A 12,399-nucleotide genomic window follows, 5' to 3' on the forward strand; every position below is an offset into this window, starting at 1 on the left:
GAGATCTTCCTCAAGATGATGAAGTTCACACAAAGTTGCTTTTCTCCTTTCTTTGGCAATAAGTAACCACTGCAGGCCAACCCCAACAGCACAAAGCACAGGGGCAGTCTCCTCCTTCAGCGTTCTTGGTTTCTCTCCTTGGCAAAGGTTTGTCTTGATTCCCAGAAGTGATCTAAAGTTCTGGGGTATGGGGCCCAATATTTATACTACTAACTCTGAAGGCAGAGAGTGTCTCTACCTAGTCAAAACCAGTTCTGTCCTCCCTGGTGCAGCTTCCTGGCAGGAGGTGAAGACAGCATTGTTGAAAGCAGGCCTGGCCCAGGTAACCAAAAGGAAATCTCCTCCCCCTACTTTCTATTCTATGTAGGCTCATGCAAGTGAAAGGAAATCTCCTCCCCCTACTCTCTATTCAATGCAGGTCCTATTCAGCCCAGCCCTGACACATCAGACTGCTGGAGCCAAAGCCCTCTCCAGCCCCCTGTCACTCAAAAAACAGAGATGGAATACACAAACCTAGCAGAGGCATACTGGATAGTTAGGTAAGAAAATACCTACTTTCTAAAAGTGGGTATTTTCAAACACAGAAGGTAAAAATCAGCCACACTAAAAGATGTGTTTTAACATTCTGAGTTCAGGCATACTAAACTCATTTTTCTACCTTCTTCCCTGGGTCAGTTAGGATTATAAAATGTTATAATCCAAACTGCCCGTTCTGGCCTATGAGAATAGATAGCCTTGCAGTAGTGAAAACGAAATTGGCTGTAATTCACAATCAGGACATGCCACACAGATCAGGGCATGTCCTACCTTTTACATACAATGCACCCTGCCCACAGGAGTACATTGGGCCTGCCCTAGGGGTGACTAATATGTAGAAAATGGAAGGTTTAGGGACTGGCAAGTGTGTGCACTTGCCAAGTCGACATGGCAGTCCCAGACTGCACACAGGCTCTGCACGGGCAGGCCTGAGCCACACTTTACAAGCTGCTTTTGTGGGTGACACAATTAGTGCTGAAAGCCCACCAGCAGCATTTGATTTACAGGCCCTGGGCACACATGGTTCACTGTTCTAGGGTCTGACAAGTAAATCAAACAGCCAATCATGGAGTCACTAGTCCCCCACCTCCGTAATGACTCATTTGCCATACACCTGCAGAGTAGATAACACCTGCATCAACTATCCCTTGGCAATCCGCCAAGCGCGCCTAGCCACTCACAAGCCACTCTTCCAAAGGTTTATGACACCGGCCGACCTAGCCCAACTCTCATGCTACCAGTGCATACCAACAGAACCGTCCCTAAACCACTGACCTCCTTCCCGCAAGCTCTCCCCTCACCTATGGATATTGAAGCCCTGCACCACAAAGCAGCCAGTCTAACTCAGAGTATCCATAACTCCATTCTGGAACTAAAGGGCATCAATCCTTCAGCTCAATGAACTCTCCTTCTCGAACTTCAAGCTCCCGCAGAACTTTACTCCCCCCCTCACCGAGCCCCTACATCACCCGTTACCACAATCCCTGAGACGCCTTCGCCCGCATAAGCAGCCCTGCCACCTCTCGGAGGAGGAAATTCTAGCCCTCCTCCACACCTACAAATCAGCCCCCGAAATCCCAAGTCCTCTTGATTTGAGTGGCGAACACGCTATCCATACAGTTGCAATGAACTCCAACTGACCAGCTACTCTCCGCAACAGAGGAGTTATTAATAACAACCTAGCAAAAGTTCCCATTTCCGCCTCTACTCACGACACACACCCGACCCCCCTCTGTGCGGCCTTTTAATCAAAAGCCGCTCCGCAGTAAAGCATGCCGCCGATGTCGCTGATCTCATCCTGAGCCAAAAATCTGACATAGCAATCCTGACCGAATCTTGGCTCAGTGAATCCTCATCTACCTGCCTAGACCTCCTAGTCCCTCCTAACTATAATATCGCAAGGCTGGACAGGCAATCAAAAACAAAACCAAAAAAAAGTAAGGGGGGAGGCATTGCCTGCATCTACCACCCTAACCTCCTCGTATCCGAACTTCTGGCAGATCCGACAGACTCCTGCGAATACCTTGCACTCTCCATATGCAGCAACGCCATTCAACTGTGCAGACTGCACATGTTTTATCACCCCCATGCATGAAGGACACCTTTACTGACCACCTCATGGAAATCACCACAGCCAAGGTTTCTCCCAATTCCAAAGACATTTTCCTGGGTGACTTCAACCTCCACTGGAATGACCTCAAGGACCCTCAGGACAACGCCATCAAAAACTTCCTGGCCGACCTAGCCCTTACCCAAGCCTGCACACTCCCAACACACTCGAAAGGCGCCACTCTTGACTGGATCATCGCTTAAGAATCAGCGGTCAAGCTTATCTCGATAGACCCATGCGACTGGTCTGATCACCAGGCTATTACCTTCCACTTACCTGGCACCCACAAGACAAGGGCACCGCAACCTGAGATTCCAAAACGTTGGGTTAGAGACACTACGAACCTTCCTTTCAGGAAACTGGCTGCACGCTGCGAGATTGACCTCCCCCTCATATCACAACGGTCAACAACCTCACAAATGACTATACCACTACTATGTCTAACATTCTGGATGATCTTGCTCCGCTAAAGCTAAAAAGAACCCAAATCAAAGACAGAAACCCCTGGTTCAACGGATCCCTCAACAATGAAAGGAGAACCCTCCGGCACACAGAAAGAAACTGGAGAGAGCACCCTTCAGCCTTCCATTTAAAACTTCTCCGCCAGACCAGAAATGCCTATAATCGGAACATCCTCAATTCAAAAAAAGAATTCTTCAGCTCAGAACTGGGGAACGCCAAGAACAGACCTCGCAAGCTCTTCGAAATGGTCAAACACCAATCTAACAAATTGGCAAAAACCTCCAAGGAAACCCCCAAATTTCTAATAACATGCGAGTAATTTTCCTCTTTCTTCTCTGACAAATTTACTGCCCTAGGAAACGAACTCAGATCTGCTTCCTACTCCCAACCCCCTCCGAAACTGCCTCGTCTCTCCGCGTTGCCCCCCCAGATTTCACCCAATAACCTAGCGCACTGGTCCAACTTCACAGTTTATGACGACCATTCTGTTTAAAAAATTCTATCCTCCCTAAACCCAAACAACCACTTCAACGACCCACTCCCTTCAAACTGCTTAGCCGCTACCTCCCAATCTATCATTCCTAGTTGGACAGCAATAATCAACGCCTCCCTTCTTCAGGGGTCGATACCCAACTCTCTAAAGACCGGTTAAATCACCCCATCTTAAAAAAAACATACATTGAATCCTGCTTCCCCTGACAGCTTTAGACCTATAGCCAATATCCCACTCCAAGCCAACGTTCTGGAGAAATGTGTGCAACAGCAGTTGAGCCAACACATCACCAACTTCTACTTGCTAGACGACTTCCAATCCGGTTTCAGGCCTGGGCACAGCACTGAAACCACCATTCTACACATCGTGGATGATGCTCTCTAAGCCCTTGACCAAGGCAAAACCTGTCTCCTTATCCTCTTAAATCTATCCTCGGCTTTCGATAAGGTCAACCACGAAATACTCCTCGGATGCCTTAAACTCACGATGGGACTGGATGGCCCCGTTCTCGAATGGTTTTGGTCCTTCCTCCAGAACCGCTCTCAGAGATTCCTAATCAACGGTAACTTGTCCGCTGCCTCTACGATCATGGTCGGAGTCCCCCAAGGATCAACCCTGACCCCTACCCTCTTTAATCTTTACTTGAACCGCTAGCAGAAGTTCTACGCACCGCCAATATCTCCTACCACATGTATGTCAACGACACCCAGATCTACATCAAAATCGCTTCTCTTGAGGAGATTCTTTCCCTGAACGAGGCCTTGAAGCTAACGGTCCGATGGCTCACCTCTAACCAGCTCAAGCTGAAAACAAAAAAATAGAATTTCTTCTAATCTCCCGACCCAAAACCAACCCTGACATCCAGGAATGGACTAAGGCGATCACAGCGTTAAACTGCTCACCGACCATAGTGGACTCAGCCAAATCCCTTGGAATAACCCTAGACTGCAGCCTGAATATGCGTGACCACATCAACTTGATGGCCAAAACCGCCAGATTTCACCTGAGCTATCTAAGAAAACTGAAACCTTTCCACGACACTCCGGACCTAAAAATGGAAGTCCAGGCACTAGTCATCTCCAGACTCGAATATGGATGCTCTACCCTCTCGGGCCTACCCAAGATCTCACTGGCCCCCTTAAAAGCCTGCCTCAACGCCGCCGCCAGACTGCTAACAGGCTCAAAGAAATTCGACCACATTTTCCCACACCTGAAAGCTCTGACCTGGCTCCCTCTTGAGGCAAGAATCCAACTTAAATTGGCTTGTATCACTCACAAGGCTCTTTACACCAAATCCCCAGCCTTTCTCATCACGAAACTCGTGATATGCCGAGGAGCCAGGAACTCCTGGTCCGCCAGAGACCTCTTTCTCCAGACTCCACGCTTGCGAATGGAAAAAAACCTACAGTCGGGCTTTCTCTGGGGCAGCACCAAGAAAATGGAACTCACTCCCGCCTGCTATTCGAAGAATTCCGTCTCTAGCACGCTTTAAAAAGGAGGCAAAAACCTTCCTGATGGGCAAATTCCTCGCCAAATTCCTGCATTGCACTCCCCTCAGTGATTTTGTTTTATATCCTATGACTACCTCACCTTGGATTTACGGTATGCTACCCACCCGGCAACTCCGGGCATACCACCCTTGAGCCCTTGGACCTCTCACTCTTGTAAAATGTATGTACCTGTCTTTATTCCCAAATTCTTTCTCCCCCCGCCTATGTCTTTTGTGTACAACCTATTAATCCTGTAAAGCGCTTTGATACCCTAACGGGTCAAGTTTGCGCTCTATAAAACACAAAAATAAATAAATAAATTACAATTTACAGGGACAGCATATGCACTTTAGCACTGATCAGCAGTGGTAAAGTGCCCAGAGTCATAAAACCAACAAAAACAGGTCAGAAAAAATACAGGAGGAAGACAAAAAGTTTAGGGTTGACCCTGCAAAAAGGGCCAAGTCCAACAGTAATCTATTAAGGATGACCCCTCAATGTAGAATCTAACCAGGAAATAGGTCTATAACAACTTAGATTCATGCGATTTCCTTTTTGAAACACAGGGACAATGATGGCTGAGTGACAGGACTCAGGAGTTGACATGATTAGTAATTAATGGTGACCACAGACCCACATCAATTCTGTAGAGGTCCATGGGGACCCCATCTGGGCCAGGGTCTTTATTTGATGGACTGTTCAGTGACATTGCTAATGGGTACCGGCGGGCAATAGATTTTAGAAAAATGAAACACCCAGTCATACGGCCAATATTAGCACACATGTTGTTATGATGATTTAATAACTTATTACAGTTGATGTTGCACCAAAACACCCCAGTATATCTTAATCTGCAGGAGATAACCAAATTATTCCAGATTTTATTCCACATGTCCATTTTCCTTTTATGTACGGCATTTATCTGCTTTCTACACGGTCTGTCAAACTAGGATGGATATTTCGCTTTGATAGTCTTTTGGGGCTTCAGTAAAAAAGCTCTAATTTAAGTCCCAGCTGGGTAAAATTCTCAGCTACATAAACAGATCTTGGCTGAATTGTAGGGCAGCTATTATTCAGGGACAGGTGGTCTGTAAGGGGTTACGCTGGATGTCTGCCGTGTTAACGGTCCTCCAAACTTACATTTGGCCATTGTTCCCCATGGTGACATTAGTCCCTCAGACTGGTCAATGGGTTATGATCTTTAAAAACACTGGGGCAAATTGTCCCATCTGCAGTCCGGTTCAAGAAATTCCTTGAGGTAAATATATAATCAATTATTGATGTATGTCCCCCTGCCGTTAGGCAAGTGGGGACGACTTGCTCTAAACTGTTACAGAGACTAAACTTTAACAGATGGGAATTCAACTGGGCTCCCTTCCAATCCCTGGCATACACAGGTACTTTGGAGGAAGAGCCTCAAATGTGTGTTCCACAGAGGTGACTTTCAAATTACTACGTTTGACATGGCAGGCTTCATGCTTAGATCCCTATTAAGGTAGCCTAAGGGTAATACCTTGGCTATTCATCATATGATAAAACCCAATTAAGATTGAATCAGCTCCCCTTATTAAAAATAGCCACAGTGTTGCCTCATATAGAGCATTAAAGTGCCAAATTTATTTAATTGGTTGCCAACGTTTACAATATTACAATCACCCTCAGATTCCTTTTTCATAGGGCCTACCCAGCCCACTACACGAACAAATAGAATGTCTTGCAACAGTTGTGCATTAAGCTTAATATTTGTGTGTAACCATTGGGTGACCTTGTTCTGTAGTTTCGCCCACCAAGGAGGAGACTGGCGATATGTCCAGGCTGCCCGCAAAGAGCCCGGTGTAGGCCATGGTTGATGGTCAACTGTTGATAAATGCCTAAGCAAAGTTGGGGACAAACCAATACCAGCTGAAGATGATGTCTGTATTGAGGCATTGATAATGGATCTATTAGTAAGGCACTTATAACACACAGACTCCCTAGCCCCAATGACGTTGACAGTTTGTTTTCAAATATCTCCAACTATTCGTACAGTGGGACAGAATGCAATTAAACTTATCAGAATCAGAGAGGCAAGTTTGTTCCTGACATTATCTGTCTAAGGGATGGATGAATGTTGCATAGTGGATTGATCCAATACTTCCCCAGACAGCCTCAACTGCATCCCTCACTTTTTCCGTTTCGCAGAGGGTAAGATATTGGATGGCGACGGGTAGGCAAGGGAGGAAACTACCACAGTAACAAAAAAGTCCCCTGAGGTGATGATCATGTCTGGCTCAGAATACACCCATGCCTCCCCCAAATGGAATGTAGGAGCTACTAGAGGTTGAGGGCAGCTCGAGATTCCACAGTACAGGAAAGGGGTCTTTAAAATAGCTGGATGTTTAGATGATCGTAGTTTACGCTTCCCCAAAGTTTTTTGTCTTTGTTTAAACAGCAGTTATGTAATATTTAGAACAGTATAAAGTATAGGTATAAACTTTTTTAATTTGATCATAAATATTGATAATTTATATGTTTACTTGATTCATTTTGCTTCTAAGTGGGTTATATTAAAAGTGAATTATAAAAAATATTGTTAATGTATAGGTACATTGTTACTTTATTTGTTTTCAATGGTACATAGAAACAATTTCATTCAATAGGTGTGATAATTGGTAATTTTATCTTCAAATTTTATGAGAAAATATTTTTGTCAATATGTTGAGACAATGTTTATTTTAATACAAATGTGTTTTTTGTTTTGTTATATTATATTGATGAATTCTTTTTAATATTTGTGATAACATTTTTTATAATGTATTCAAAATACTATACATTTCTTTTTTATTTAGATAATATTTATTTTTTTGGTTTAAGTGTAATTGATATTTTTTCATTTATTTATAGTGTGAATTTATTAATATATATTGGTTGCATTTCTTTCTTTTACGGTTTAAAGTAAAATTGTATTTACTTAGTTTATTGTATACATTTTTACAATTTTAATGTTTTTACATTTCTTTTTAACTTTTAAAAAGCTTAACTATTGAATAAATTATTTATAATTCTATTCTATATTCTAAATGGCAAATTTCTATCTTATATTAAATAATAAATTATAGATGTTTCATTATAAAATGTTATGCATAACGTTTTAATATTTGATCATAAATATTGATAATCTATATGTTTACTTGATTCATTTTGCTTCTAAGTGGGTTATAGTGAATATTAATAGATTATAAAATTATTTTGTTAATGTATACTGTTGCGTTACTTGTTTTCAATGATATACAGAATCATATTCATTCGTTTTGTATATAATGGCGGAAAAAAAATCTAGGGGCATATTTATAAGAAAATGACGCATTTCGTCAGTTTTCCTGCACCTCCATACGACACACTTGTTCCACCATGGATGCACCATATTTACAATACGGCGCACCATGGCTGCAATGTCTGACGGGCCTGGTGGCTGCTTTAGTGGAGTTCTTTTGAACTGAGGACAGCTTAAATGGTGAGTGCAATTGGGCAATATGAGTGGTGAGTTCTAGTGTATAAAAAGTGGCTTAAAATAGGTAGAAACCTATTTAATCAGATATGGGCCCCAGGACTAAGTAAAAACAGTGTTGCTATCTTGTGGTCCTTAGGTACCAGGATAGCTTTAGTAACAAGTGGTCAACATGTTTTGTGACGTCAATGCCCAACCGTCGGGCGGCACTTCTTCAGGACCTTGATCCTCAGTGTTGCTCCCTCATAGGGTGAGAGGTCTCCCCGCTATTCGAGGATGACCTAGTTAAGTATGCCTGTGACCCCTAGTAGGGAGCCGATGAAGTTTTCCACCTCAATACGAGGTGTCTAATACTCCATAGGACTGGAGGGCCTCGATCACAGTGTGGGACACTTGGTTAAAGATCGGTCACTGCCGTCTCACCTACCCTGCTTCGTCCTGCCTGAATATCGGATATCCACCGTTGATTACTTAGGTATATGTATGACCCCTAATATGAGTTGGACCCCCCAGATCGAAAAGGTAGACTCGATCCTTATCCAACAGTCCTCAAACCTGGTGAAGGTTCATCACAAAACTTCCTCTAGGAGGGTGGCTCTTGCTCTGGAGATTTATAATGGTAGTTATTGGGTCTGTGTTGTATGATGCTGAATTATGGGGCTCATCAAACACTATTAGCACTGCCAAGGCTGAGCATAGGTTCATGAGGTCTCTGTTCTCTCTCCCAATAAGCACGCCTCTGGTACCCCTATACCCTGATCTTGCACAGAGGAAGATTCTGCACAAAATTAGATGAATAATGTTATTATTTTGCTATTGTCTGTGGTCGACCGTTGGATTAGGATCCTATCTAGAAGGTGTTAGAGATCTTATGGGTCACCTGAGTGTAGCAAAAATTCCATGGATCTACGCTGTTAAAACACTCTTGCAGAGGTTGAGCCTAGATATATTTTGGTCTTACCCTGAGCAATTGTGCCAGCTGTCTAGAGCAAAGATTAAAAATCTATATTGGGAGGCTGCAGCCATGTATATAGTGACCAAGAGTACGGGTAGCCTCACACTGTCCTTTATCAATTTTAAACCAAGTATGAGTTATGAGGTAACGCCCTATGGCACGTAAACAATATCCGCAGTTCAGATATGGCCTTGACCTGGTCATATCTTTTACTACTATTTGGTCTGCTGATAGAGCGCATGATGATCAATGCCCTGCATGGGGTGAGGCAAAAGAATCACTGGCACATGTTTTGTTCTTTTGCCACCAGTGCAGTAGATTTTGGGAAAAATGGATTGTTTCACTTTGCAAGAATCTGGGTTCTAGGAACCACCAGGTTGCTTTTGAATTTTGAGCACTAGCACATATTGGCTCCATGTCTTTGGTGTGGCAAAATTTCTTATGGCAATCTGGATAAGTCGCTCTTAGGGCACGATTACAATGCAGTCAGAAACGGCTCCGACCGTCTGTTAGAACCATTCCGACCGCATCGCAAAATGCCGATCGGATTCCCTTCCGAATGACCCATTACGATGGAGTCGGTCGGAAAGGAATGCGATCGGTCATTCCGACTGGCTTCAGAGCACGTCTGCCAGTCGGAATGCGGCCGGTAATCTCAAGGGCGGTGTAGGAAGCTGGCTCTGTATATACTATACCAAAGTGAGGTATAGTTTGCAGAGTCCAGTGGATCCCCAAAGGTAGGCAGAGGTAAAGTTAGATAGCACCTCACTCTCTATTTGTGGTGGAGTGGTCGATCAGTAAGGCAGTATCAGAGGACAGTGTTAAGCATTTGTTGTATACATTCAGTCAGCAAATGAATTTACACATTCAAAGACTGAACTTCAGACCAATTGTTTTTGTATAAAACTATTATTTTAGTTATTTTATTTCCTAGAATCAAGCAAGCCTGGCACAGGTAAGTTGATAAATACTTTGCAGTAAATATACAGTTTGAAATGCAATTGTAAATGTACTTTGAAATGGTTACAGTTTGATTTACTGGTAATGCAATACTGTGGAATGCTGTACATATACTTTGTATCGATTTTGCAATAAGAATTATAGGTAAGTTACTTTTAGGTTACTTTTGAGATTACTTTTTCTACTCAGTGTGATATGCCTAGCTATCACACTGGGACATCTCCTAGAGAAAAGGTAAGTAAAGTCAGTTTTGCACAATTGTTATTTTTCAGGTTTCCATGCAAATCAACTCCACACTTAGACCATTTTCCAGAGCAAAACAGTCAATAGGTTCCTAAGGAGAGAAATGAAGTTAACGGTTATCAGGTAAGTAATCGGTCTTTGGAGTTGAGCTTCTGCGGTTAGAACCAGGGTTCCCCCAGGGTCAAGGATGCACTCTCGATACACCCTCAGCGGCCGGGTGCAGAGTGCTGAGGCCCAATGTTATCCAATGAGGGATAGGGGGCCTCCGGTTGGTGACTGCTGGCAAGTAGGCCACTGGGTTGTGGGAGCAAAGCTCCTGGACTTTAGCTCAGGGCAAATGGGGAAACAAAGTAGCATCAAAGGTGCACCCTCAGCGGCAATTGGTTGGCCAGGTGCAGGGTGCTGTTTCGACGTTGGGTGCCCTGTTAGTTTCAATTGGGAACCTTCGGTTTGCAAAGGCACTGTAGGCTCGGGGACGAAGGTCTTCTGGGTGCGACCACCACTTCCAGAGGTAAGTTGGGAAGTTAGGGGTTGGCTAGGCACAGTCAGTTTGGGCCAACAAGGCCCTGGGGCATTGGGTGCAGGGGTGCCTTTTGGGGTCAGATCTTCTTACCAGCTCCTGGTCGCGGTTAGAGGGGCCTTCTGGATTTAGGCTGCAGGCGTTGGCTGGAGGCTTGAGGCAGGTCAGGGGTCGCCGGATCCCGGGTCAGGTTTGCCGGGGTGACCTCCTCGTGTTTGCCCACTCGAGCTTGGGCCGTGGGCGGCGGCTGGAGAGTGGGGCGGATCCGCGGTGTCCGGCTGGAGCCAGAGGTTGCAGATGAACAAATCCGGTGTTCACGGGAGACAGAGTCTTTGTAGTTCAAGGCAGGAAGGTCCTCCTGGGTTTTTGAGGTTGCTGGCTGCAGGACACATCGGGATTTCGCAGGAACAGGTTCGAGGGGGAGACAGGCCAGGAGGGCTGGGGCCAAGTCAGTGGGCGTCTTCCTCTTATTAGCTGCTGCAAGGCTGTTCGGTCCTTCTTCTTCTTGCAGGTTCTTGTCTGAGGAAGCAAGTTTCAGGGGTGCCCCTAAATACTATATTTAGAGGTGTTACAGGTAGGTAAAAGGCAGGGACCAATGGGTCCCTTCCCTGGGGTGGGTCCACCCCCTAATATGCCACCCTCCAGTGGGAGCGGGACATGAGCCTGTCCTTGGTTGGCTGTCCCCCCATCTTCAAGATGGCGTGGACTGAGAGTTGTGCTTCACGTCGCCTCCCCACCTGAGGGGTGGAGTTGGCAGAGGTGGGCACACCTCTCTTCCTCACTTGTTTTTCCGGCCGGTTCTCTCGCCCAAAGTGGGGGTCAGAACCAGTGGGGACCAGTTGCTGGGAGCAGCAAGTGGCCTGGGGAAGCTCACAAAGGCGGCAAGACTTTGAAGCCTCCCTTTCGTGAACCCTGCCCATCCTGGGGGAGGAGGCTTGGCACCTCGTCCCAGGATGTGCATTGTTTCAGGCCCCAGAGAGCAGCAGGCTCTCTACCCAGGGGTCCAGAAACATGTCTGGTGGTGGCAGCTGAAAGCAGCCACTCAGCCTGGACAGTAGTGGTAGGTTTGTTTTCAGGGGGCATCTCTAAGGCTGCCCCCTGTCTCCATTATTGTTCGCCCTCGCCGTGGAACCCTTGGCGGCATGGGTGCACAGGTTTTGAATGGTCCTTGTCCCGATCTGACCACATCGCACTATACGTGGACAATGTCCTTTTTTTCATGACCGATCCATGGTTCTCGGGACCCCATATCCTGCAGATTCTTCGAGTGTTTGGCCAGACCACCAGGCTCAATAATCACCCCTCCAAGTCAGTGTTATTGGGAATCAGGGACATGAAACATGGACCATGCAGCTATCTTGCGTGATTGCAGGATTTAAGTGTCTGGGCATTTTCATGTCGCCCTGCCCAAAGATCTCCTGGGCACACAATATTAACCCACTCATCTCTAGTCTTAAAGATGAGACGGCAATCTGGTCTCCCCTCCCGCTCTCATTATATGGGCGATCGACGATCTTTAAAATGGTCTCATTGCCCAGACTACTTTACAGGCTATAGAACTTACAGGAAGTCACACTGCGGGTTTGGTTCGAACAAGTTAATGCCATACACAACAAATTCCTCTGGAGCAACGGGGAGGTCCG

General features: G+C 45.4%; 1 protein-coding gene across 1 annotated transcript in view; it reads right to left on the reverse strand.

Moving 5' to 3' along the window:
- The window catches only part of KIRREL3 (kirre like nephrin family adhesion molecule 3), a 4,147,526-nt gene that overhangs the window by 1,296,176 nt on the left and 2,838,951 nt on the right, over window positions 1-12,399 (reverse strand). The gene's annotated exons all lie outside the window — the stretch shown is intronic.

The sequence above is a fragment of the Triturus cristatus genome, chromosome 3_2 (assembly GCF_964204655.1).
Source record: "Triturus cristatus chromosome 3_2, aTriCri1.1, whole genome shotgun sequence".
Taxonomy (NCBI): domain Eukaryota; kingdom Metazoa; phylum Chordata; class Amphibia; order Caudata; family Salamandridae; genus Triturus; species Triturus cristatus.